At 39.3% G+C, this 26,104-nt stretch overlaps 20 non-coding genes and 13 pseudogenes across 20 annotated transcripts; all 33 read left to right on the forward strand.

The window, feature by feature from the left end:
• Window positions 1-426: 426 nt before the first annotated feature.
• LOC123488587 lies at window positions 427-545 on the forward strand (annotated as a pseudogene).
• A 270-nt stretch (window positions 546-815) lies between these two features.
• Window positions 816-945, forward strand: LOC123488584 (annotated as a pseudogene).
• Window positions 946-1,351: 406 nt separating this feature from the next.
• Window positions 1,352-1,470, forward strand: LOC123488576. The gene has a single exon (XR_006660192.1). It is a non-coding gene; the product is annotated as a 5S ribosomal RNA (ribosomal RNA).
• Window positions 1,471-2,217: 747 nt separating this feature from the next.
• LOC123488580 lies at window positions 2,218-2,336 on the forward strand. The gene has a single exon (XR_006660196.1). It is a non-coding gene; the product is annotated as a 5S ribosomal RNA (ribosomal RNA).
• Window positions 2,337-2,600: 264 nt separating this feature from the next.
• On the forward strand, window positions 2,601-2,719 carry LOC123488566. Its single transcript, XR_006660182.1, has one exon. It is a non-coding gene; the product is annotated as a 5S ribosomal RNA (ribosomal RNA).
• Window positions 2,720-3,128: 409 nt separating this feature from the next.
• LOC123488582 lies at window positions 3,129-3,247 on the forward strand (annotated as a pseudogene).
• Window positions 3,248-4,076: 829 nt separating this feature from the next.
• Window positions 4,077-4,195, forward strand: LOC123488567. The gene has a single exon (XR_006660183.1). It is a non-coding gene; the product is annotated as a 5S ribosomal RNA (ribosomal RNA).
• Window positions 4,196-4,600: 405 nt separating this feature from the next.
• Window positions 4,601-4,719, forward strand: LOC123488586 (annotated as a pseudogene).
• A 1,149-nt stretch (window positions 4,720-5,868) lies between these two features.
• LOC123488559 lies at window positions 5,869-5,987 on the forward strand. Its single transcript, XR_006660175.1, has one exon. It is a non-coding gene; the product is annotated as a 5S ribosomal RNA (ribosomal RNA).
• A 270-nt stretch (window positions 5,988-6,257) lies between these two features.
• On the forward strand, window positions 6,258-6,376 carry LOC123488564. The gene has a single exon (XR_006660180.1). It is a non-coding gene; the product is annotated as a 5S ribosomal RNA (ribosomal RNA).
• Window positions 6,377-6,786: 410 nt separating this feature from the next.
• On the forward strand, window positions 6,787-6,905 carry LOC123488568. The gene has a single exon (XR_006660184.1). It is a non-coding gene; the product is annotated as a 5S ribosomal RNA (ribosomal RNA).
• A 265-nt stretch (window positions 6,906-7,170) lies between these two features.
• LOC123488569 lies at window positions 7,171-7,289 on the forward strand. The gene has a single exon (XR_006660185.1). It is a non-coding gene; the product is annotated as a 5S ribosomal RNA (ribosomal RNA).
• A 411-nt stretch (window positions 7,290-7,700) lies between these two features.
• On the forward strand, window positions 7,701-7,809 carry LOC123488547 (annotated as a pseudogene).
• Window positions 7,810-8,363: 554 nt separating this feature from the next.
• Window positions 8,364-8,482, forward strand: LOC123488589 (annotated as a pseudogene).
• A 270-nt stretch (window positions 8,483-8,752) lies between these two features.
• On the forward strand, window positions 8,753-8,871 carry LOC123488558. Its single transcript, XR_006660174.1, has one exon. It is a non-coding gene; the product is annotated as a 5S ribosomal RNA (ribosomal RNA).
• A 539-nt stretch (window positions 8,872-9,410) lies between these two features.
• LOC123488563 lies at window positions 9,411-9,529 on the forward strand. Its single transcript, XR_006660179.1, has one exon. It is a non-coding gene; the product is annotated as a 5S ribosomal RNA (ribosomal RNA).
• Window positions 9,530-9,933: 404 nt separating this feature from the next.
• On the forward strand, window positions 9,934-10,042 carry LOC123488593 (annotated as a pseudogene).
• A 404-nt stretch (window positions 10,043-10,446) lies between these two features.
• On the forward strand, window positions 10,447-10,565 carry LOC123488570. Its single transcript, XR_006660186.1, has one exon. It is a non-coding gene; the product is annotated as a 5S ribosomal RNA (ribosomal RNA).
• Window positions 10,566-10,969: 404 nt separating this feature from the next.
• On the forward strand, window positions 10,970-11,088 carry LOC123488590 (annotated as a pseudogene).
• A 405-nt stretch (window positions 11,089-11,493) lies between these two features.
• Window positions 11,494-11,612, forward strand: LOC123488578. The gene has a single exon (XR_006660194.1). It is a non-coding gene; the product is annotated as a 5S ribosomal RNA (ribosomal RNA).
• A 1,508-nt stretch (window positions 11,613-13,120) lies between these two features.
• LOC123488561 lies at window positions 13,121-13,239 on the forward strand. The gene has a single exon (XR_006660177.1). It is a non-coding gene; the product is annotated as a 5S ribosomal RNA (ribosomal RNA).
• A 410-nt stretch (window positions 13,240-13,649) lies between these two features.
• On the forward strand, window positions 13,650-13,768 carry LOC123488572. Its single transcript, XR_006660188.1, has one exon. It is a non-coding gene; the product is annotated as a 5S ribosomal RNA (ribosomal RNA).
• Window positions 13,769-14,178: 410 nt separating this feature from the next.
• On the forward strand, window positions 14,179-14,287 carry LOC123488548 (annotated as a pseudogene).
• A 690-nt stretch (window positions 14,288-14,977) lies between these two features.
• Window positions 14,978-15,096, forward strand: LOC123488573. Its single transcript, XR_006660189.1, has one exon. It is a non-coding gene; the product is annotated as a 5S ribosomal RNA (ribosomal RNA).
• A 410-nt stretch (window positions 15,097-15,506) lies between these two features.
• On the forward strand, window positions 15,507-15,615 carry LOC123488549 (annotated as a pseudogene).
• A 556-nt stretch (window positions 15,616-16,171) lies between these two features.
• On the forward strand, window positions 16,172-16,290 carry LOC123488583 (annotated as a pseudogene).
• Window positions 16,291-16,560: 270 nt separating this feature from the next.
• Window positions 16,561-16,679, forward strand: LOC123488574. The gene has a single exon (XR_006660190.1). It is a non-coding gene; the product is annotated as a 5S ribosomal RNA (ribosomal RNA).
• Window positions 16,680-17,218: 539 nt separating this feature from the next.
• On the forward strand, window positions 17,219-17,337 carry LOC123488557. Its single transcript, XR_006660173.1, has one exon. It is a non-coding gene; the product is annotated as a 5S ribosomal RNA (ribosomal RNA).
• Window positions 17,338-17,746: 409 nt separating this feature from the next.
• Window positions 17,747-17,865, forward strand: LOC123488581. Its single transcript, XR_006660197.1, has one exon. It is a non-coding gene; the product is annotated as a 5S ribosomal RNA (ribosomal RNA).
• A 411-nt stretch (window positions 17,866-18,276) lies between these two features.
• On the forward strand, window positions 18,277-18,385 carry LOC123488550 (annotated as a pseudogene).
• Window positions 18,386-18,939: 554 nt separating this feature from the next.
• Window positions 18,940-19,058, forward strand: LOC123488575. Its single transcript, XR_006660191.1, has one exon. It is a non-coding gene; the product is annotated as a 5S ribosomal RNA (ribosomal RNA).
• Window positions 19,059-19,328: 270 nt separating this feature from the next.
• On the forward strand, window positions 19,329-19,453 carry LOC123488585 (annotated as a pseudogene).
• Window positions 19,454-19,726: 273 nt separating this feature from the next.
• Window positions 19,727-19,845, forward strand: LOC123488560. Its single transcript, XR_006660176.1, has one exon. It is a non-coding gene; the product is annotated as a 5S ribosomal RNA (ribosomal RNA).
• The last annotated feature ends 6,259 nt before the right edge of the window (window positions 19,846-26,104 follow it).

Consider the following 26,104-nt stretch of genomic DNA (forward strand, 5'->3'; position numbering starts at 1 on the left):
TTAAATAATGGACAGTGCGTTTGCCTCAAAATATATGTGTCATGGAGCAACTGCCTTTTATTTATCACCCTAATAATATCATGTATTTTTATTGGACTAAATGCAGTTTGTATGTGGTGACCTGCCCTGCCCTGATCAATTTAAATAATAGACAGTGCGTTTTCCTCAAAATATATGTGTCATGGAGCAACTGCCTTTTATTTATCACCCTAATAATATCATGTATTTTTATTGGACTAAATGCAGTTTGTATGTGCTGCCCTGCCCTGCCCTGGTCAAATTAAATAATAGACAAAGCGTTTCCCTCAAAATATAGGCAGTACATTCATCCTTTGTTTTTAGTCGGTTCATTAAGTTGCACGGAAATTCGAATCACTGGTAAATTTTGTTCATGTCTTCATATAGTGTACCAAGAGTTGTTCACTCGCTTACGGCCATACCAGCCGGAATATGCCCGATCTCGTCTGATCTCGGAAGATAAGCAGGATTGTGCCTGGTTAGTACTTGGATGGGAGACCGCCTGGCAATACCAGGTGCTGAAAGCTTTTTGTTCCACTAGAGAGTGCTCTTGTGTCATGGAGCAACTGCCTTTTATTTATCACCCTAATAATATCCTGTATTTCTATTGGACTAAATGCAGTTTGTATGTGCTGTCCTAACCTGATCAAATTAAATAATAGACAGTGCGTTTCCCTGAAAATATAAGCAGTACATTCAGCCTTTGTTTTTAGTCTGTTCATTAAGTTGCATGGAAATACGAATCACTGATACATTTTGTTCATTTCTTTATATAGTGTACCAAGAGTTGTTCCTGTGCTTATGGCCATACCATCCTGAAAATGCCTGATCTCGTCCGATCTCGGAAGCTAAGCAGGATTGGGCCTGGATAGTACTTGGATGGGAGACCTCCTGCGAACTGCCTTGGAAAACCAGGTGCTGTAAGCTTTTTGTTCCACTGGAGAGTACTCTTGTGTCATGGAGCAACTGCCTTTTATATATCACCCTAATAATATCATGTAATTTTATTGGACTAAATGCAGTTTGTATGTGCTGCCCTGCCCTGCCCTGATCAATTTAAATAATAGACAGTGCGTTTCCCTCAAAATATATGTGTCATGGAGCAACTTCCTTTTATTTCCCTAATAATATCATGTATTTTTATTGGACTAAATGCAGTTTGTATGTGCTGCCCTGCCCTGGTCAAATTAAATAATAGACAAAGCGTTTCCCTCAAAATATAGGCAGTACATTCAGCCTTTGTTTTTAGTCGGTTCATTAAGTTGCACGGAAATTCGAATCACTGGTAAATTTTGTTCATGTCTTTATATAGTGTACCAAGAGTTGTTCACTTGCTTACGGCCATACCAGCCTGAATACACCCGATCTCGTCAGATCTCGGAAGTTAAGCAGGTTTAGGGCTGGTTAGTACTTGGATGGGGGACCACCTTGGAATACCAGTTGCTGTAAAAGAATGTAAGAAGCTATGACGTGGACTGATAATCTGTGTTATATGCTGAGATGTGAAGATGTGATGTGAAATATGAAGCTATGATATGTAAAAATAAGCTGTGAAGATGTGATGTGAAATATGAAGCTATGATATGTAAAAATGAGATGTGAAGATGTGATGTGAAATATGAAGCTATGATATGTAAAAAATAAGCTGTAAAAAGCTATGATGGGTTATTAAAAAAAAATATATATATATATATACACCCGATCTCGTCTGATCTCGGAAGCTAAGCAGGATTGGGCCTGGTTAGTACTTGGATGGGAGACCGCCTGGCAATACCATGTGCTGTAAGGTTTTTGTTCCACTAGAGAGTGCTCTTGTGTCATGGAGCAACTGCCTTTTATTTATCACCCTAATAATATCATGTATTCTTATTGGACAAAATGCAGTTTGTATGTGCTGCCCTGCCCTGCCCTGCCCTGATCAATTTAAATAATGGACAGTGCGTTTCCCTCAAAATATATATGTCATGGAGCAACTGCCTTTTATTTATCACCCTAATAATATCATGTATTTTTATTGGACTAAATGCAGTTTGTATGTGCTGCCCTGGTCAAATTATATAAAAGACAAAGCGTTCCCCTCAAAATATAGGCATTACATTCAGCCTTTGTTTTTAGTCGGTTCATTAAGTTGCACGGAAATTTGAATCACTGGTAAATTTTGTTCATTTCTTTATATAGTGTACCAAGAGTTGTTCACTCGCTTACGGCCATACCAGCCTGAATACACCCGATCTCGTCTGATCTTGGAAACTAAGCAGGATGGGGCCTGGTTAGTACTTGGATGGGATACCGCCTGGGAATACCATGTGCTGTAAGCTTTTGTTCCACTAGAGAGTGCTCTTGTGTCATGGAGCAACTGCCTTTTATTTATCACCCTAATAATATCATGTATTTTTATTGGACTAAATGCAGTTTGTATGTGCTGCCCTGGTCAAATTATATAATAGACAAAGCGTTCCCCTCAAAATATAGGCATTACATTCAGCCTTTGTTTTTAGTCGATTCATTAAGTTGCACGGAAATTCGAATCACTGGTAAATTTTGTTCATTTCTTTATATAGTGTACCAAGAGTTGTTCACTCGCTTACGGCCATACCAGCCTGAATACACCCGATCTCGTCTGATCTCGGAAACTAAGCAGGATGGGGCCTGGTTAGTACTTGGATGGGATACCGCCTGGGAATACCATGTGCTGTAAGCTTTTTGTTCCACTAGAGAGTGCTCTTGTGTCATGGAGCAACTGCCTTTTATTTATCACCCTAATAATATCATGTATTTTAATTGGACTAAATGCAGTTTGTATGTGCTGCCCTGCCCTGCCCTGATCAATTTAAATAATAGACAGTGCATTTCACTCAAAATATATGTGTCATGCAGCAGCTGCCTTTTATTTATCACCCTAATAATATCATGTATTTTTATTGGACTAAATGCAGTTTGTATGTGCTGCCCTGCCCTGGTCAAATTAAATAATAGACAAAGCGTTTCCCTCAAAATATAGGCAGTACATTCAGCCTTTGTTTTTAGTCGGTTCATTAAGTTGCACGGAAATTCGAATCACTGGTAAATTTTGTTCATGTCTTTATATAGTGTACCAAGAGTTTTTCACTGCTTACGGCCATACCAGCCTGAATACGCCCGATCTCGTCAGATCTCGGAAGCTAAGCAGGTTTAGGGCTGGTTAGTACTTGGATGGGGGACCACCTTGGAATACCAGTTGCTGTAAAAGCATGTAAGAAGCTATGACGTGGACTGATAATCTGTGTTATATGCTGAGATGTGAAGATGTGAAATATGAAGCTATGATATGTAAAAATAAGCTGTGAAGCTATGAGATGTGAAGATGTGATGTGAAATATGAAGCTATGATATGTAAAAATAAGCTGTGAAGCTATGAGATGTGAAGATGTGATGTGAAATATGAAGCTATGATATGTAAAAATAAGCTGTGAAGCTGTGAAGATGTGATGTGAAATATGAAGCTATGATATGTAAAAATAAGCTGTGAAGCTATGAGATGTGAAGATGTGATGTGAAATATGAAGCTAAAAAAAAAAAAAAAAAAAAATACGCCTGATCTCGGAAGCTAAGCAGGATTGGGCCTGGTTAGTACTTGGATGGGAGAACCCCTGGGAATACCATGTGCTGTAAGCTTTTGTTCCACTAGAGAGTGCTCTTGTGTCATGGAGCAACTGCCTTTTATTTATCACCCTAATAATATCATGTATTTTTATTGGACTAAATGCAGTTTGTATGTGCTGCCCTGCCCTGCCCTGATCAATTTAAATAATGGACAGTGCGTTTGCCTCAAAATATATGTGTCATGGAGCAACTGCCTTTTATTTATCACCCTAATAATATCATGTATTTTTATTGGACTAAATGCAGTTTGTATGTGCTGCCCTGGTCAAATTATATAATAGACAAAGCGTTCCCCTCAAAATATAGGCATTACATTCAGCCTTTGTTTTTAGTCGGTTCATTAAGTTGCACGGAAATTCGAATCACTGGTAAAAAAAATTCATTTCTTTATATAGTGTACCAAGAGTTGTTCACTCGCTTACGGCCATACCAGCCTGAATACACCCGATCTCGTCTGATCTCGGAAACTAAGCAGGATGGGGCCTGGTTAGTACTTGGATGGGATACCGCCTGGGAATACCATGTGCTGTAAGCTTTTTGTTCCACTAGAGAGTGCTCTTGTGTCATGGAGCAACTGCCTTTTATTTATCACCCTAATAATATCATGTATTTTTATTGGACTAAATGCAGTTTGTATGTGCTGCCCTGCCCTGCCCTGATCAATTTAAATAATAGACAGTGCATTTCACTCAAAATATATATGTCATGGACCAACTGCCTTTTATTTATCACCCTAATAATATCATGTATTTTTATTGGACTAAATGCAGTTTTTATGTGCTGCCCTGGTCAAATTATATAATAGACAAAGCGTTCCCCTCAAAATATAGGCATTACATTCAGCCTTTGTTTTTAGTCGGTTCATTAAGTTGCACGGAAATTCGAATCACTGGTAAATTTTGTTCATTTCTTTATATAGTGTACCAAGAGTTGTTCACTCGCTTACGGCCATACCAGCCTGAATACACCCGATCTTGTCTGATCTCGGAAACTAAGCAGAATGGGGCCTGGTTAGTACTTGGATGGGAGAACCCCTGGGAATACCATGTGCTGTAAGCTTTTTGTTCCACTAGAGAGTGCTCTTGTGTCATGGAGCAACTGCCTTTTATTTATCACCCTAATAATATCATGTATTTTTATTGGACTAAATGCAGTTTGTATGTGCTGCCCTGCCCTGCCCTGATCAATTTAAATAATGGACAGTGCGTTTGCCTCAAAATATATGTGTCATGGAGCAACTGCCTTTTATTTATCACCCTAATAATATCATGTATTTTTATTGGACTAAATGCAGTTTGTATGTGCTGCCCTGGTCAAATTAAATAATAGACAAAGTGTTCCCCTCAAAATATAGGCATTACATTTAGCCTTTGTTTTTAGTCGGTTCATTAAGTTGCACGGAAATTCGAAACACTGGTAAATTTTGTTCATTTCTTTATATAGTGTACCAAGAGTTATTCACTCGCTTACGGCCATACCAGCCATGCCCTGCCCTGCCCTGATCAAATTAAATAATAGACAGTGCGTTTCTCTCAAAATATATGTGTCATGGAGCAACTGCCTTTTATTTATCACCCTAATAATATCATCTATTTTTATTGGACTAAATGCAGTTTGTATGTGGTGACCTGCCCTGCCCTGATCAATTTAAATAATAGACAGTGCGTTTTCCTCAAAATATATGTGTCATGGAGCAACTGCCTTTTATTTATCACCCTAATAATATCATGTATTTTTATTGGACTAAATGCAGTTTGTATGTGCTGCCCTGCCCTGCCCTGATCAAATTAAATAATAGACAGTGCGTTTCTCTCAAAATATATGTGTCATGGAGCAACTGCCTTTTATTTATCACCCTAATAATATCATGTATTTTTATTGGACTAAATGCAGTTTGTTTGTGGTGACCTGCCCTGCCCTGATCAATTTAAATAATAGACAGTGCGTTTTCCTCAAAATATATGTGTCATGGAGCAACTGCCTTTTATTTATCACCCTAATAATATCATGTATTTTTATTGGACTAAATGCAGTTTGTATGTGCTGCCCTGCCCTGGTCAAATTAAATAATAGACAAAGCGTTTCCCTCAAAATATAGGCAGTACATTCAGCCTTTGTTTTTAGTCGGTTCATTAAGTTGCACGGAAATTCGAATCACTGGTAAATTTTGTTCATGTCTTCATATAGTGTACCAAGAGTTGTTCACTCGCTTACGGCCATACCAGCCTGAATATGCCCGATCTCGTCAGATCTCGGAAGATAAGCAGGATTGTGCCTGGTTAGTACTTGGATGGGAGACCGCCTGGGAATACCAGGTGCTGTAAGCTTTTTGTTCCACTAGAGAGTGCTCTTGTGTCATGGAGCAACTGCCTTTTATTTATCACCCTAATAATATCCTGTATTTCTATTGGACTAAATGCAGTTTGTATGTGCTGTCCTAACCTGATCAAATTAAATAATAGACAGTGCGTTTCCCTGAAAATATAAGCAGTACATTCAGCCTTTGTTTTTAGTCTGTTCATTAGGTTGCATGGAAATACGAATCACTGATACATTTTGTTCATTTCTTTATATAGTGTACCAAGAGTTGTTCCTGCGCTTATGGCCATACCATCCTGAATATGCCTGATCTCGTCCGATCTCGGAAGCTAAGCAGGATTGGGCCTGGATAGTACTTAGATGGGAGACTGCCTGGGAATACCAGGTGCTGTAAGATTTTGGTTCCACTAGAGAGTGCTCTTGTGTCATGGAGCAACTGCCTTTTATTTATCACCCTAATAATATCATGTATTTTTATTGGACTAAATGCAGTTTGTATGTGCTGCCCTGCCCTGCATTGCCCTGATCAATTTAAATAATGGACAGTGCGTTTCCCTCAAAATATATATGTCATGGAGCAACTGCCTTTTATTTATCACCCTAATAATATCATGTATTTTTATTGGACTAAATGCAGTTTGTATGTGCTGCCCTGGTCAAATTATATAATAGACAAAGCGTTCCCCTCAAAATATAGGCATTACATTCAGCCTTTGTTTTTAGTCGGTTCATTAAGTTGCATGGAAATTCGAATCACTGGTAAATTTTGTTCATTTCTTTATATAGTGTACCAAGAGTTGTTCACTCGCTTACGGCCATACCAGCCTGAATACACCCGATCTCGTCTGATCTCGGAAACTAAGCAGGATGGGGCCTGGTTAGTACTTGGATGGGATACCGCCTGGGAATACCATGTGCTGTAAGCTTTTTGTTCCACTAGAGAGTGCTCTTGTGTCATGGAGCAACTGCCTTTTATTTATCACCCTAATAATATCATGTATTTTTATTGGACTAAATGCAGTTTGTATGTGCTGCCCTGGTCAAATTATATAATAGACAAAGCGTTCCCCTCAAAATATAGGCATTACATTCAGCCTTTGTTTTTAGTCGATTCATTAAGTTGCACGGAAATTCGAATCACTGGTAAATTTTGTTCATTTCTTTATATAGTGTACCAAGAGTTGTTCACTCGCTTACGGCCATACCAGCCTGAATACACCCGATCTCGTCTGATCTCGGAAACTAAGCAGGATGGGGCCTGGTTAGTACTTGGATGGGATACCGCCTGGGAATACCATGTGCTGTAAGCTTTTTGTTCCACTAGAGAGTGCTCTTGTGTCATGGAGCAACTGCCTTTTATTTATCACCCTAATAATATCATGTATTTTAATTGGACTAAATGCAGTTTGTATGTGCTGCCCTGCCCTGCCCTGATCAATTTAAATAATAGACAGTGCATTTCACTCAAAATATATGTGTCATGCAGCAGCTGCCTTTTATTTATCACCCTAATAATATCATGTATTTTTATTGGACTAAATGCAGTTTGTATGTGCTGCCCTGCCCTGGTCAAATTAAATAATAGACAAAGCGTTTCCCCTCAAAATATAGGCAGTACATTCAGCCTTTGTTTTTAGTCGGTTCATTAAGTTGCACGGAAATTCGAATCACTGGTAAATTTTGTTCATGTCTTTATATAGTGTACCAAGAGTTTTTCACTCGCTTACGGCCATACCAGCCTGAATACACCTGATCTCGGAAGCTAAGCAGGATTGGGCCTGGTTAGTACTTGGATGGTAGAACCCCTGGGAATACCATGTGCTGTAAGCTTTTTGTTCCACTAGAGAGTGCTCTTGTGTCATGGAGCAACTGCCTTTTATTTATCACCCTAATAATATCATGTATTTTATTGGACTAAATGCAGTTTGTATGTGCTGCCCTGCCCTGCCCTGATCAATTTAAATAATGGACAGTGCGTTTGCCTCAAAATATATGTGTCATGGAGCAACTGCCTTTTATTTATCACCCTAATAATATCATGTATTTTTATTGGACTAAATGCAGTTTTTATGTGGTGACCTGCCCTGCCCTGATCAATTTAAATAATAGACAGTGCGTTTTCCTCAAAATATATGTGTCATGGAGCAACTGCCTTTTATTTATCACCCTAATAATATCATGTATTTTTATTGGACTAAATGCAGTTTGTATGTGCTGCCCTGCCCTGCCCTGGTCAAATTAAATAATAGACAAAGCGTTTCCCTCAAAATATAGGCAGTACATTCAGCCTTTGTTTTTAGTCGGTTCATTAAGTTGCACGGAAATTCGAATCACTGGTAAATTTTGTTCATGTCTTCATATAGTGTACCAAGAGTTGTTCACTCGCTTACGGCCATACCAGCCGGAATATGCCCGATCTCGTCTGATCTCGGAAGATAAGCAGGATTGTGCCTGGTTAGTACTTGGATGGGAGACCGCCTGGCAATACCAGGTGCTGAAAGCTTTTTGTTCCACTAGAGAGTGCTCTTGTGTCATGGAGCAACTGCCTTTTATTTATCACCCTAATAATATCCTGTATTTCTATTGGACTAAATGCAGTTTGTATGTGCTGTCCTAACCTGATCAAATTAAATAATAGACAGTGCGTTTCCCTGAAAATATAAGCAGTACATTCAGCCTTTGTTTTTAGTCTGTTCATTAAGTTGCATGGAAATACGAATCACTGATACATTTTGTTCATTTCTTTATATAGTGTACCAAGAGTTGTTCCTGTGCTTATGGCCATACCATCCTGAAAATGCCTGATCTCGTCCGATCTCGGAAGCTAAGCAGGATTGGGCCTGGATAGTACTTGGATGGGAGACTGCCTGGGAATACCAGGTGCTGTAAGATTTTGGTTCCACTAGAGAGTGCTCTTGTGTCATGGAGCAACTGCCTTTTATTTATCACCCTAATAATATCATGTATTTTTATTGGACTAAATGCAGTTTGTATGTGCTGCCCTGCCCTGCCCTGCCCTGATCAATTTAAATAATGGACAGTGCGTTTCCCTCAAAATATATATGTCATGGAGCAACTGCCTTTTATTTATCACCCTAATAATATCATGTATTCATTTCTTTATATAGTGTACCAAGAGTTGATTACTCGCTTACGGCCATACCAGCCTGAATACACACGATCTCGTCTGATCGGAGCAACTGCCTTTTATTTATCACCCTAATAATGTCCTGTATTTTTATTGGACTAAATGCAGTTTGTATGTGCTGTCCTAACCTGATCAAATTAAATAATAGACAGTGCATTTCCCTGAAAATATAGGCAGTACATTCAGCCTTTGATTTTAGTCTGTTCATTAAGTTGCATGGAAATACGAATCACTGATACATGTTGTTCATTTCTTTATATAGTGTACCAAGAGTTGTTCCTGCGCTTACGGCCATACCATCCTGAATATTCCTGATCTTGTCAGATCTCGGAAGCTAAGCAGGATCGGGCCTGGTTAGTACTTGGATGGGAGACCGCCTGGGAATACCAGGTGCTGTAAGGTTTTTGTTCCACTAGAGAGTCCTCTTGTGTCATGGAGCAACTACCTTATATTTATCACCCTAATAATATAATGTATTTTATTGGACTAAATGCAGTTTGTATGTGCTGCCCTGCCCTGCCCTGATCAAATTAAATAATAGTCAGTGCGTTTCCCTCAAAATACATGTATCATGCTGCAACTGCCTTTTATTTATCACCCTAATAATATCCTGTATTTTTATTGGAATAAATGCAGTTTGTATGTGCTGCCCTGGTCAAATTACATAATAGACAAAGCGTTCCCCTCAAAATATAGGCATTACATTCAGCCTTTGTTTTTAGTCGGTTCATTAAGTTGCACGGAAATTCGAATCACTGGTAAATGTTGTTCATGTCTTTATATAGTGTACCAAGAGTTTTTCACTCGCTTACGGCCATACCAGCCTGAATACACCTGATCTCGGAAGCTAAGCAGGATTGGGCCTGGTTAGTACTTGGATGGGAGAACCCCTGGGAATACCATGTGCTGTAAGCTTTTGTTCCACTAGAGAGTGCTCTTGTGTCATGGAGCAACTGCCTTTTATTTATCACCCTAATAATATCATGTATTTTTATTGGACTAAATGCAGTTTGTATGTGCTGCCCTGCCCTGCCCTGATCAATTTAAATAATGGACAGTGCGTTTGCCTCAAAATATATGTGTCATGGAGCAACTGCCTTTTATTTATCACCCTAATAATATCATGTATTTTTATTGGACTAAATGCAGTTTGTATGTGCTGCCCTGGTCAAATTATATAATAGACAAAGCGTTCCCCTCAAAATATAGGCATTACATTCAGCCTTTGTTTTTAGTCGGTTCATTAAGTTGCACGGAAATTCGAATCACTGGTAAAAAAATTTCATTTCTTTATATAGTGTACCAAGAGTTGTTCACTCGCTTACGGCCATACCAGCCTGAATACACCCGATCTCGTCTGATCTCGGAAACTAAGCAGGATGGGGCCTGGTTAGTACTTGGATGGGATACCGCCTGGGAATACCATGTGCTGTAAGCTTTTGTTCCACTAGAGAGTGCTCTTGTGTCATGGAGCAACTGCCTTTTATTTATCACCCTAATAATATCATGTATTTTTATTGGACTAAATGCAGTTTGTATGTGCTGCCCTGCCCTGCCCTGATCAATTTAAATAATAGACAGTGCATTTCACTCAAAATATATATGTCATGGACCAACTGCCTTTTATTTATCACCCTAATAATATCATGTATTTTTATTGGACTAAATGCAGTTTGTATGTGCTGCCCTGGTCAAATTATATAATAGACAAAGCGTTCCCCTCAAAATATAGGCATTACATTCAGCCTTTGTTTTTAGTCGGTTCATTAAGTTGCACGGAAATTCGAATCACTGGTAAATTTTGTTCATTTCTTTATATAGTGTACCAAGAGTTGTTCACTCGCTTACGGCCATACCAGCCTGAATACACCCGATCTTGTCTGACCTCGGAAACTAAGCAGAATGGGGCCTGGTTAGTACTTGGATGGGAGAACCCCTGGGAATACCATGTGCTGTAAGCTTTTTGTTCCACTAGAGAGTGCTCTTGTGTCATGGAGCAACTGCCTTTTATTTATCACCCTAATAATATCATGTATTTTTATTGGACTAAATGCAGTTTGTATGTGCTGCCCTGCCCTGCCCTGATCAATTTAAATAATGGACAGTGCGTTTGCCTCAAAATATATGTGTCATGGAGCAACTGCCTTTTATTTATCACCCTAATAATATAATGTATTTTTATTGGACTAAATGCAGTTTGTATGTGCTGCCCTGGTCAAATTAAATAATAGACAAAGTGTTCCCCTCAAAATATAGGCATTACATTTAGCCTTTGTTTTTAGTCGGTTCATTAAGTTGCACGGAAATTCGAAACACTGGTAAATTTTGTTCATTTCTTTATATAGTGTACCAAGAGTTATTCACTCGCTTACGGCCATACCAGCCTGAATACACCCGATCTCGTCAGATCTCGGAAGCTAAGCAGGTTTAGGGCTGGTTAGTACTTGGATGGGGGACCACCTTGGAATACCAGTTGCTGTAAAAGCATGTAAGAAGCTATGACGTGGACTGATAATCTGTGTTATATGCTGAGATGTGAAGATGTGATGTGAAATATGAAGCTATGATATGTAAAAATAAGCTGTGAAGCTATGAGATGTGAAGATGTGATGTGAAATATGAAGCTATGATATGTAAAAATAAGCTATGAAGCTATGATATGTAAAAAATAAGCTGTGAAGATGTGATGTGAAATATGAAGCTATGATATGTAAAAATAAGCTGTGAAGCTATGAGATGTGAAGATGTGATGTGAAATATGAAGCTATGATATGTAAAAATAAGCTGTGAAGCTATGAGATGTGAAGATGTGATGTGAAATATGAAGCTATGATATGTAAAAATAAGCTGTGAAGATGTGAAGATGTGATGTGAAATATGAAGCTATGATATGTAAAAATAAGCTGTGAAGATGTGATGTGAAATATGAAGCTATGATATGTAAAAATAAGCTGTGAAGATGTGATGTGAAATATGAAGCTATGATATGTAAAAAAATAAGCTGTAAAAGCTATGATGGATTATAAAAAATATATATATATATATATAAAAAAAAAATTAAAAAAATAACACCCGATCTAGTTTGATCTCGGAAGCTAAGCAGGATTGGGCCTGGTTAGTACTTTGATGGGAGACCGCCAGGGAATACCATGTGCTGTAAACTTTTTGTTCCGCTAGAGAGTGCTCTTGTGTCATGGAGCAACTGCCTTTTATTTATCACCATAATAATATCATGTATTTTTATTGGACTAAATGCAGTTTGTATGTGCTGCCCTGCCCTGCCCTGATCAAATTAAATAATAGACAGTGCGTTTCTCTCAAAATATATGTGTCATGGAGCAACTGCCTTTTATTTATCACCCTAATAATATCATCTATTTTTATTGGACTAAATGCAGTTTGTATGTGGTGACCTGCCCTGCCCTGATCAATTTAAATAATAGACAGTGCGTTTTCCTCAAAATATATGTGTCATGGAGCAACTGCCTTTTATTTATCACCCTAATAATATCATGTATTTTTATTGGACTAAATGCAGTTTGTATGTGCTGCCCTGCCCTGCCCTGATCAAATTAAATAATAGACAGTGCGTTTCTCTCAAAATATATGTGTCATGGAGCAACTGCCTTTTATTTATCACCCTAATAATATCATGTATTTTTATTGGACTAAATGCAGTTTGTATGTGGTGACCTGCCCTGCCCTGATCAATTTAAATAATAGACAGTGCGTTTTCCTCAAAATATATGTGTCATGGAGCAACTGCCTTTTATTTATCACCCTAATAATATCATGTATTTTTATTGGACTAAATGCAGTTTGTATGTGCTGCCCTGCCCTGGTCAAATTAAATAATAGACAAAGCGTTTCCCTCAAAATATAGGCAGTACATTCAGCCTTTGTTTTTAGTCGGTTCATTAAGTTGCACGGAAATTCGAATCACTGGTAAATTTTGTTCATGTCTTCATATAGTGTACCAAGAGTTGTTCACTCGCTTACGGCCATACCAGCCTGAATATGCCCGATCTCGTCAGATCTCGGAAGATAAGCAGGATTGTGCCTGGTTAGTACTTGGATGGGAGACCGCCTGGGAATACCAGGTGCTGTAAGCTTTTTGTTCCACTAGAGAGTGCTCTTGTGTCATGGAGCAACTGCCTTTTATTTATCACCCTAATAATATCATGTATTTTTATTGGACTAAATGCAGTTTGTATGTGCTGCCCTGCCCTGCCCTGCCCTGATCAATTTAAATAATGGACAGTGCGTTTCCCTCAAAATATATATGTCATGGAGCAACTGCCTTTTATTTATCACCCTAATAATATCATGTATTTTTATTGGACTAAATGCAGTTTGTATGTGCTGCCCTGGTCAAATTATATAATAGACAAAGCGTTCCCCTCAAAATATAGGCATTACATTCAGCCTTTGTTTTTAGTCGGTTCATTAAGCTGCATGGAAATTCGAATCACTGGTAAATTTTGTTCATTTCTTTATATAGTGTACCAAGAGTTGTTCACTCGCTTACGGCCATACCAGCCTGAATACACCCGATCTCGTCTGATCTCGGAAACTAAGCAGGATGGGGCCTGGTTAGTACTTGGATGGGATACCGCCTGGGAATACCATGTGCTGTAAGCTTTTTGTTCCACTAGAGAGTGCTCTTGTGTCATGGAGCAACTGCCTTTTATTTATCACCCTAATAATATCATGTATTTTTATTGGACTAAATGCAGTTTGTATGTGCTGCCCTGCCCTGCCCTGATCAATTTAAATAATAGACAGTGCATTTCACTCAAAATATATGTGTCATGGAGCAGCTGCCTTTTATTTATCACCCTAATAATATCATGTATTTTTATTGGACTAAATGCAGTTTGTATGTGCTGCCCTGCCCTGGTCAAATTAAATAATAGACAAAGCGTTTCCCTCAAAATATAGGCAGTACATTCAGCCTTTGTTTTTAGTCGGTTCATTAAGTTGCACGGAAATTCGAATCACTGGTAAATTTTGTTCATGTCTTTATATAGTGTACCAAGAGTTTTTCACTCGCTTACGGCCATACCAGCCTGAATACACCTGATCTCGGAAGCTAATCAGGATTGGGCCTGGTTAGTACTTGGATGGGAGAACCCCTGGGAATACCATGTGCTGTAAGCTTTTTGTTCCACTAGAGAGTGCTCTTGTGTCATGGAGCAACTGCCTTTTATTTATCACCCTAATAATATCATGTATTTTTATTGGACTAAATGCAGTTTGTATGTGCTGCCCTGCCCTGCCCTGATCAATTTAAATAATAGACAGTGCGTTTCTCTCAAAATATATGTGTCATGGAGCAACTGCCTTTTATTTATCACCCTAATAATATCATGTATTTTTATTGGACTAAATGCAGTTTGTATGTGGTGACCTGCCCTGCCCTGATCAATTTAAATAATAGACAGTGCGTTTTCCTCAAAATATATGTGTCATGGAGCAACTGCCTTTTATTTATCACCCTAATAATATCATGTATTTTTATTGGACTAAATGCAGTTTGTATGTGCTGCCCTGCACTGCCCTGCCCTGATCAATTTAAATAATGGACAGTGCGTTTCCCTCAAAATATATATGTCATGGAGCAACTGCCTTTTATTTATCACCCTAATAATATAATGTATTTTTATTGGACTAAATGCAGTTTGTATGTGCTGCCCTGGTCAAATTATATAATAGACAAAGCGTTCCCCTCAAAATATAGGCATTACATTCAGCCTTTGTTTTTAGTCGGTTCATTAAGTTGCATGGAAATTCGAATCACTGGTAAATTTTGTTCATTTCTTTATATAGTGTACCAAGAGTTGTTCACTCGCTTACGGCCATACCAGCCTGAATACACCCGATCTCGTCTGATCTCGGAAACTAAGCAGGATGGGGCCTGGTTAGTACTTGGATGGGATACCGCCTGGGAATACCATGTGCTGTAAGCTTTTTGTTCCACTAGAGAGTGCTCTTGTGTCATGGAGCAACTGCCTTTTATTTATCACCCTAATAATATCATGTATTTTTATTGGACTAAATGCAGTTTGTATGTGCTGCCCTGCCCTGCCCTGATCAATTTAAATAATAGACAGTGCATTTCACTCAAAATATATGTGTCATGGAGCAGCTGCCTTTTATTTATCACCCTAATAATATCATGTATTTTTATTGGACTAAATGCAGTTTGTATGTGCTGCCCTGCCCTGGTCAAATTAAATAATAGACAAAGCGTTTCCCTCAAAATATAGGCAGTACATTCAGCCTTTGTTTTTAGTCGGTTCATTAAGTTGCACGGAAATTCGAATCACTGGTAAATTTTGTTCATGTCTTTATATAGTGTACCAAGAGTTTTTCACTCGCTTACGGCCATACCAGCCTGAATACACCTGATCTCGGAAGCTAATCAGGATTGGGCCTGGTTAGTACTTGGATGGGAGAACCCCTGGGAATACCATGTGCTGTAAGCTTTTTGTTCCACTAGAGAGTGCTCTTGTGTCATGGAGCAACTGCCTTTTATTTATCACCCTAATAATATCATGTATTTTTATTGGACTAAATGCAGTTTGTATGTGCTGCCCTGCCCTGCCCTGATCAATTTAAATAATGGAGAGTGCGTTTGCCTCAAAATATATGTGTCATGGAGCAACTGCCTTTTATTTATCACCCTAATAATATCATGTATTTTTATTGGACTAAATGCAGTTTGTATGTGGTGACCTGCCCTGCCCTGATCAATTTAAATAATAGACAGTGCGTTTTCCTCAAAATATATGTGTCATGGAGCAACTGCCTTTTATTTATCACCCTAATAATATCATGTATTTTTATTGGACTAAATGCAGTTTGTATGTGCTGCCCTGCCCTGCCCTGGTCAAATTAAATAATAGACAAAGCGTTTCCCTCAAAATATAGGCAGTACATTCAGCCTTTGTTTTTAGTCGGTTCATTAAGTTGCACGGAAATTCGAATCACTGGTAAATTTTGTTCATGTCTTCATATAGTGTACCAAGAGTTGTTCACTGCGCTTACGGCCATACCAGCCGGAATATGCCCGATCTCGTCTGATCTCGGAAGATAAGCAGGATTGTGCCTGGTTAGTACTTGGATGGGAGACCGCCTGGGAATACCAGGTGCTGAAAGCTTTTTGTTCCACTAGAGAGTGCTCTTGTGTCATGGAGCAACTGCCTTTTATTTATCACCCTAATAATATCCTGTATTTCTATTGGACTAAATGCAGTTTGTATGTGCTGTCCTAACCTGATCAAATTAAATAATAGACAGTGCGTTTCCCTGAAAATATAAGCAGTACATTCAGCCTTTGTTTTTAGTCTGTTCATTAAGTTGCATGGAAATACGAATCACTGATACATTTTGTTCATTTCTTTATATAGTGTACCAAGAGTTGTTCCTGTGCTTATGGCCATACCATCCTGAAAATGCCTGATCTCGTCCGATCTCGGAAGCTAAGCAGGATTGGGCCTGGATAGTACTTGGATGGGAGACTGCCTGGGAATACCAGATGCTGTAAGATTTTGGTTCCACTAGAGAGTGCTCTTGTGTCATGGAGCAACTGCCTTTTATTTATCACCCTAATAATATCATGTATTTTTATTGGACTAAATGCAGTTTGTATGTGCTGCCCTGCCCTGCCCTGCCCTGATCAATTTAAATAATGGACAGTGCGTTTCCCTCAAAATATATATGTCATCGAGCAACTGCCTTTTATTTATCACCCTAATAATATCATGTATTCATTTCTTTATATAGTGTACCAAGAGTTGATCACTCGCTTACGGCCATACCAGCCTGAATACACACGATCTCGTCTGATCGGAGCAACTGCCTTTTATTTATCACCCTAATAATGTCCTGTATTTTTATTGGACTAAATGCAGTTTGTATGTGCTGTCCTAACCTGATCAAATTAAATAATAGACAGTGCGTTTCCCTGAAAATATAGGCAGTACATTCAGCCTTTGATTTTAGTCTGTTCATTAAGTTGCATGGAAATACGAATCACTGATACATTTTGTTCATTTCTTTATATAGTGTACCAAGAGTTGTTCCTGCGCTTACGGCCATACCATCCTGAATATTCCTGATCTCGTCAGATCTCGGAAGCTAAGCAGGATCGGGCCTGGTTAGTACTTGGATGGGAGACCGCCTGGGAATACCAGGTGCTGTAAGGTTTTTGTTCCACTAGAGAGTCCTCTTGTGTCATGGAGCAACTACCTTATATTTATCACCCTAATAATATCATGTATTTTATTGGACTAAATGCAGTTTGTATGTGCTGCCCTGCCCTGCCCTGATCAAATTAAATAATAGTCAGTGCGTTTCCCTCAAAATACATGTATCATGCTGCAACTGCCTTTTATTTATCACCCTAATAATATCCTGTATTTTTATTGGAATAAATGCAGTTTGTATGTGCTGCCCTGTTCTGGTCAAATTAAATAATAGACAAAGCGTTTCCCTCAAAATATAGGCAGTACATTCAGCCTTTGTTTTTAGTCGGTTCATTAAGTTGCACGGAAATTCGAATCACTGGTAAATTTTGTTCATGTCTTTATATAGTGTACCAAGAGTTGTTCTAGTGCTTATGGCCATACCATCCTGAATATGCCTGATCTCATCTGATCTCGGAAGCTAAGCAGGATTGGGCCTGGTTAGTACTTGGATGGGAGACCGCCTGGGAATACCAGGTGCTGTAAGCTTTTTGTTCCACTAGAGAGTGCTCTTGTGTCATGGAGCAACTGCCTTTTATTTATCACCCTAATAATATCATGTATTTTTATTGGACTAAATGCAGTTTGTATGTGCTGCCCTGCCCTGCCCTGATCAATTTAAATAATAGACAGTGCATTTCACTCAAAATATATGTGTCATGGAGCAGCTGCCTTTTATTTATCACCCTAATAATATCATGTATTTTTATTGGACTAAATGCAGTTTGTATGTGCTGCCCTGCCCTGGTCAAATTAAATAATAGACAAAGCGTTTCCCTCAAAATATAGGCAGTACATTCAGCCTTTGTTTTTAGTCGGTTCATTAAGTTGCACGGAAATTCGAATCTCTGGTAAATTTTGTTCATGTCTTTATATAGTGTACCAAGAGTTTTTCACTCAGCTTACGGCCATACCAGCCTGAATACACCTGATCTCGGAAGCTAATCAGGATTGGGCCTGGTTAGTACTTGGATGGGAGAACCCCTGGGAATACCATGTGCTGTAAGCTTTTGTTCCACTAGAGAGTGCTCTTGTGTCATGGAGCAACTGCCTTTTATTTATCACCCTAATAATATCATGTATTTTTATTGGACTAAATGCAGTTTGTATGTGCTGCCCTGCCCTGCCCTGATCAATTTAAATAATGGACAGTGCGTTTGCCTCAAAATATATGTGTCATGGAGCAACTGCCTTTTATTTATCACCCTAATAATATCATGTCCTTTTATTGGACTAAATGCAGTTTGTATGTGGTGACCTGCCCTGCCCTGATCAATTTAAATAATAGACAGTGCGTTTTCCTCAAAATATATGTGTCATGGAGCAACTGCCTTTTATTTATCACCCTAATAATATCATGTATTTTTATTGGACTAAATGCAGTTTGTATGTGCTGCCCTGCCCTGCCCTGGTCAAATTAAATAATAGACAAAGCGTTTCCCTCAAAATATAGGCAGTACATTCAGCCTTTGTTTTTAGTCGGTTCATTAAGTTGCACGGAAATTCGAATCACTGGTAAATTTTGTTCATGTCTTCATATAGTGTACCAAGAGTTGTTCACTCGCTTACGGCCATACCAGCCTGAATATGCCCGATCTCGTCTGATCTCGGAAGATAAGCAGGATTGTGCCTGGTTAGTACTTGGATGGGAGACCGCCTGGGAATACCAGGTGCTGAAAGCTTTTTGTTCCACTAGAGAGTGCTCTTGTGTCATGGAGCAACTGCCTTTTATTTATCACCCTAATAATATCCTGTATTTCTATTGGACTAAATGCAGTTTGTATGTGCTGCCCTGCCCTGATCAAATTAAATAATAGACAAAGCGTTTCCCTCAAAATATAGGCAGTACATTCAGCCTTTGTTTTTAGTCGGTTCATTAAGTTGCACGGAAATTCGAATCACTGGTAAATTTTGTTCATGTCTTTATATAGTGTACCAAGAGTTGTTCTAGTGCTTACGGCCATACCATCCTGAATATGCCTGATCTCGTCTGATCTCGGAAGCTAAGCAGGATTGGGCTACTTGGTTAGTACTTGGATGGGAGACCCAAGCCTGGGAATACCAGGTGCTGTAAGCTTTTTGTTCCACTGGAGAGTGCTCTTGTGTCATGGAGCAGCTACCTTTATTATTTATCACCCTAATATTATCCTGTATTTTATTGGACTAAATGCAGTTTGTTATGTGGCTGCCCTACTCTGATCAAATTAAATAATAGACAAAGCGTTTCCCTCAAAATATAGGCAGTACATTCAGCCTTTGTTTTTAGTCGGTTCATTAAGTTGCACGGAAATTCGAATCACTGGTAAATTTTGTTCATGTCTTTATATAGTGTACCAAGAGTTGTTCTAGTGCTTACGGCCATACCATCCTGAATATGCCTGATCTCGTCTGATCTCGGAAGCTAAGCAGGATTGGGCCTGGTTAGTACTTGGATGGGAGACCGCCTGGGAATACCAGGTGCTGTAAGCTTTTTGTTCCACTGGAGAGTACTCTTGTGTCATGGAGCAACTGCCTTTTATATATCACCCTAATAATATCATGTAATTTTATTGGACTAAATGCAGTTTGTATGTGCTGCCCTACCCTGCCCTGATCAATTTAAATAATAGACAGTGCGTTTCCCTCAAAATATATGTGTCATGGAGCAACTGCCTTTTATTTATCACCCTAATAATATCATGTATTTTTATTGGACTAAATGCATTTTGTATGTGCTGCCCTGCCCTAGTCAAATTAAATAATAGACAAAGCGTTTCCCTCAAAATATAGGCAGTACATTCAGCCTTTGTTTTTAGTCGGTTCATTAAGATGCACGCGAAATTCGAATCACTGGTAAATTTTGTTCATGTCTTTATATGGTCAGCGAAGACTTGGTTGCAGGATCAGTTAGGCCAGTAGGAGCAGTGATGGATTACATTTTAATAGCAGCTTTGATAACACTGTGTGTGATGTTTGTAATTTGTTACTGACCTTTGAGAAAGCTATGATATTGAGATAGGTTGGAGTAGTGATGCCTGGAGACAACACTCAGATGCCGTTGTTGACTGTTCCTGATCTGGATGAAGAGGGACAAGTGGAACTGGATGGATAAATATCCTTTTTGATGATTTGATCATTTTTCAATTTATTTTTTCAATATTAGTGTGATTTTAGTATGATTTTATGAATCAAAGGGGGGAAATGGGTTAATGTGATTCATACATCATTTATATATCATTTTTATATTCTTAGTTGATCTTGATGTTTAATTTGAAAGTGTTTGTTTTTCAAAAGATACTGTTTGGTCTTTTCTTTTCTTCCAGAAGCATTTGGGGGAATATGTGGAGATTGAAATACTCAAACAAGGACAATATGAAGGGACAATATGAAAGGACAATGACTGGAGGAGATGAAACAAGGAGGGTGTGGAAAGATTCCGATTCCATCATCAACAATCCATTGGAAGTCGAGACTACGGGGAGATGAAGTGTAGTGGACATATTTGCATGTGTAATACATAATTTGTGTCATATTCTTAGGTATTAATTTTTGTAGAATGATATTTGATGTTGTTGGATACATGTGGGGATCTTAGATGTTTTTGTTTATTTCGTTGATGCTTAGGGACAGGGAGTCTAGGCAGGGAGAGGTCCACTGTAGGGTCCAATGGGTTGACCAGCCTTAGAGTGGACATTTTTTGGATAGGATTTTGTTTGCAGGGGCTTACATGTGTATTTAATTGCATCATAGTTTCAAATGCATTTACATTGTTTATGAGTTTATCGGGAGTACCTAGGTGGTTGCCTGGGGCAGAGGGACCGTGAGAGAATTTTACTGTCTTGATTGATGGATGGATTTGGAACGAAGGTTGCCGGACAGTTTTTTCGCTCTCACACTCCATAAAGATTTGTTCATATTTCATAGTAATGTATTCACACTTCATAAACAGTTATTCATATTTCATAGAAAGGTATTTACACTCTAGAGAAGAATGTTTTTGGTTTAATGTTAAAGATACTCAATAAGATAAATTGTTACTGGTCATAATCCTATTCTGTTTGTTTTCGAGACTTTTAGTTAGTCTCGAAGGGGGGATATGTCGTGTATGAAGATTATGACTAGTCTTGAGGGACAAAGAAAAACTGTTTATCTTAGTTTAAATGTAGCCGTTTGTAGGGTGACGCCCAAGGGGAGACCAGTGATTGGACGAAAGAGGGAGCAACCCATTTTTGCCATTGTTTATAAGTATGGGCTAGACAAAGAAGCGGCAGAAGCATTCAGATTAATTTGGGACGGTGCTTCTCCAGACACCGCGGGTCTGTAACTTATGCTGTAAACTTGTGATACGAATAAAAACTTCTAATCAAGGTACAGCCTAAGCGGACTCTTTGTTGACAGCAATAACCACCAACATCCGACGGGACACGACACTTCGCTGGCTACCTGAGACATGAAACAGATAGGTGGGAGGGCATACAGGCTGTCACCAATTTATTAATGTGCAATTTGCCTAAATGGGAATTGTGGGAACACTTCAACCAGTACAGTTTTATTCGACACTGTATATATTTGTTTTGGACATCATTACGTCCAGCAGTTTTTATCAACACAAGACAGTTCAATGGAAACGCACCTAGCAGGGCATTGTTGCATCTATTTTCTATGCCAACTTTCTAAATGTTGACAAACAAATCACTAGACAAGTTAATGGAAAGACTGAAAAGCATCTTGATTTTTTGTTTAGTGAAAATCTTCTGTGAATGAAGTGCAAAAAGCATTAACGACTGACTTAGCTGTTCTAGTAGTATTGGTCTGAGAAAGTCGTTATAACGAGTGTTTTCAAGAGCAACTTTCGTAACGATGGTTTTGAGAAACAGCTCGGAGACTCCTACGTAGGTTCTAACGATGAACTTAGCCTTAGCCATGCTTTTTGGGAAACAGGGCCAAGCTAGCTAGATAACTTGGCTAGCTAGCTAGTTGTCTGTGACCTAACGTTAGCTAATTTGCTAGTTAACGTGTCCGCTAATATTGGCAATACAACATCACTGCCCAGTGACCAACAAAGCAACAACTTTGTACCTTAAATAATTATTACCTTAACATAATAGCTAGTTAGCTATTTCAGTTTGGATATTCAACATTGGTACAATAATCCAATCTCTGACAATGTCCTAAAGTTACTACTCAATGGTTACTTCAAATGTTTCTCCTTCTATGGTATTATGGCGGTCCGCAACCAACGTTAGAGATGCATGCAATCACCTACTGGGATGGGTGAAAACTGATAGAACTTTAATGCAGCAATAATTGGGGAAGGGGTGAACAAAAACAACAAATTTACTCCTTCAATCGGATTCAAATGTCTTCTCAGATCCCTACACAGGCTCAGGAGCCTGAGAGGGGGGAACCTCTTCATTTAGTATTTCTGTAACATTTTTGGATCTTCACAATGATTTCTGACACCTTCACAATGATTTCTAGTTTCTTCTATGTTTTATTAGTTTGTCTAGAGCAATTTATCACTTGCACAACAAACACAACAAAGTCTACCTTCTTCACTGTTAGTATCTCAGAAGCCCTCTGATAAATTACATTCACTGCAGGCTGTGGGGCATCTCTCTCATCTCCACTTGCTCCTTCCGCTATTTGCACTGCCTCCACATAGAAGACCTGCTGGATAGCCCTGATCAGTGCTTAATTTGTCAATCGGGAGGTCCCGGAACACATAGCTGAGGTACCGGAAAACATTGTCAGTGTTGATGTGGATGCGGTTGAGAGTCAGACGCAGGACGCATAGGCTGAGTCAAACAAGACTTTACTAACTGTATAAACAATACAAAATAAAGGACCTCAAAACAAGGAGGCGGCGACAACGCAACACAGTGCGTCACAATAAACAAAGTCCAGAGTACTGCACAGGTGACACCAACGGACAGGCGGAAAATAACACACAAACTAACGAAAACAACATAGGAAACTTATAGGGCACATAATCAGACCCAAACGGACACAGGTGTAACAGACAGACCCAACCAAACGAACATCGAAACATTCAACGGTGGCAGCTAGTACTCCGGGGACGACGAACGCCGAAGCCTGCCCGAGCAAGGAGGAGGAGCAGTCTCGGCAGAATTCGTGACAAACATTGAGAAAAAAAGTGTCAAACACAACGTGGCAGCAAAGCAGACAGAGTAAACAGCCAAGTAGCCTACTGTCTATGGTGCTGAAACGGACAGCACTCTCCAAGTTGCTGATTAATTCAAAGCATTTTAGACATCACTGCAGTATGCCCACATACTTGAGTATAGCTGTGGGGCTTACACAAGTCCCAATTTCTTATAGCCTAATCTTCTAGACATCAACGTACAGCAAAATTTTTAAATGACACTGCAGAACACCCACCATATGTACAGTGAGGGAAAAAAGTATTTGATCCCCTGCTGATTTTGTACGTCTGCCCACTGACAAAGAAATGATCAGTCTATAATTTTTATGGTAGGTTTATTTGAACAGGGCGAGACAGAATAACAACAAAAAAATCCAGTTTTTTTTATACAAACTGATTTGCATTTTAATGAGGTGAATAAGTATTTGACCCCCTCTCAATCAGAAAAATGTCTGGCTCCCAGGTGTCTTTTATACAGGTAACGAGCTGAGATTAGGAGCACACTCTTAAAGGGAGTGCTCCTAATCTCAGTTTGTTACCTGTATAAAAGACACCTGTCCACAGAAGCAATCAATCAATCAGATTCCAAACTCTCCACCATGGCCAAGACCAAAGAGCTCTCCAAGGATGTCAGGGACAAGATTGTAGACCTACACAAGGCTGGAATGGGCTACAAGACCATCGCCAAGCAGCTTGGTGAGAAGGTGACAACAGTTGGTGCGATTATTCGCAAATGGAAGAAACACAAAGACCTGTCAATCTCCCTCGGCCTGGGGCTCCATGCAAGATCTCTCCTCGTGGAGTTGCAATGATCATGAGAACGGTGAGGAATCAGCCCAGAACTACACAGGAGGATCTTGTCAATGATCTCAAGGCAGCTGGGACCATAGTCACCAAGAAAACAATTGGTAACACACTACGCTGTGAAGGACTGAAATCCTGCAGCGCCCGCAAGGTCCCCCCCTGCTCAAGAAAGTACATATACAGGGCCGTCTGAAGTTTGCAAATGAACATCTGAATGATTCAGAGGAGAACTGGGTGAAAGTATTGTGGTCAGATGAGACCAAAATCGAGCTCTTTGGCAGGAGGAGGAATGCTGCCTATGACCCCAAGAACACCATCCCCACCGTCAAACATGGAGGTGGAAACATTATGCTTTGGGGGTGTTTTTCTGCTAAGGGGACAGGACAACTTCACCGTATCAAAGGGACGATGGGACGGGGCCATGTACCGCAATCTTGGGTGAGAACCTTGCAAATGGGTCGTGGATGGGTATTCCAGCATGACAATGACCCAAAACACACGGCCAAGGCAACAAAGGAGTGGCTCAAGAAGAAGCACATTAAGGTCCTGGAGTGGCCTAGCCAGTCTCAGACCTTAACCCCATAGAAAATCTGTGGGGGGCTGAAGGTTCGAGTTGCCAAACGTCAGCCTCGAAACCTTAATGACTTGGAGAAGATCTGCAAAGAGGAGTGGAACAAAAAAAATACTTTTTTCTCACACTGTATACACACATGCATACTGTGCGAGCAAGGAGGCCTACAAACCTGACTCCAGTTACACCAGCTCTGTCAGGAGGAATGGGCCAAAAATTCACCCAACTTATTGTAGGAAGCTTGTGGAAGGCCACCGAAACCCATTTGACCCAAGTTAAACAATTTAAAGGCAATGCTACCAAATACTAATTGAGTGTATGCAAACTTCTGACCCAATGGGAATGTGATGAAAGAAATAAAAGCTGAAATAAATCATTCTCTCTACTATTATTCTGACATTTCACATTCTTAAAATAAAGTGGTGATCCTAACTGACCTAAGCCAGGAATTTGTACTAGGATTAAATGTCAGGAATTGTGAAAACTGAGTTTAAATGTATTTGGCTAAGGTGTATGTAAACTTCCGACTTCAACTGTACACTCACTCACACCAACATGTTGTTGAACTGTATACTTTGTGCATCTCTCTTTCAGATCTGCCATGCACTCCACCACTGCCTCACCCAGAGGTGCATACATTGGGCCTATCAAGACTGACAAGCAGAGATGGGTGGCTGACAAGGACAAATAAAACAACATGCACACACACTCACTCTCTCTTGTCACCACACATTATCCCCAATGTAAATACATTGTAATTACTTGTTTATTTTATGTATGCTCCATTTTATTTTAGGATTGGAGATATCTACGCCTGCATATCCATTATCAATATCTACATAATTACTCTAATTATCTATCCAATCAAAGTGTGATTGATAATATTGTAAAAAGTATTGCTTAATTTGCAGTTTGAGGAAATTCTGTGTGCTTTTCTCTGAGTTGAAAAAACATGCCTACCTCTCACACACGTTATACCCAATGTAAATACATTGTTTATTTTATGTATGCTCCATTTTATTTGAGGAAAATACAGTCACAGTTAAAGCAATGTCTTTGGTTTAATGGATATTTCTCAGAATAAAATGTGTGACCAAAAAGGAAGTCGGCAGACCTGCAACCCTCTGGGAGTGTGTGCAGGTTGTCTACTGGAGCTGAAACATGGAGAAATGGGGGAGAGAGAGGAGGAAGAGTACAGTTGAAGGGTT

The sequence above is a fragment of the Coregonus clupeaformis genome, unplaced genomic scaffold (genome assembly GCF_020615455.1).
Source record: "Coregonus clupeaformis isolate EN_2021a unplaced genomic scaffold, ASM2061545v1 scaf2386, whole genome shotgun sequence".
NCBI classification, from domain to species: domain Eukaryota; kingdom Metazoa; phylum Chordata; class Actinopteri; order Salmoniformes; family Salmonidae; genus Coregonus; species Coregonus clupeaformis.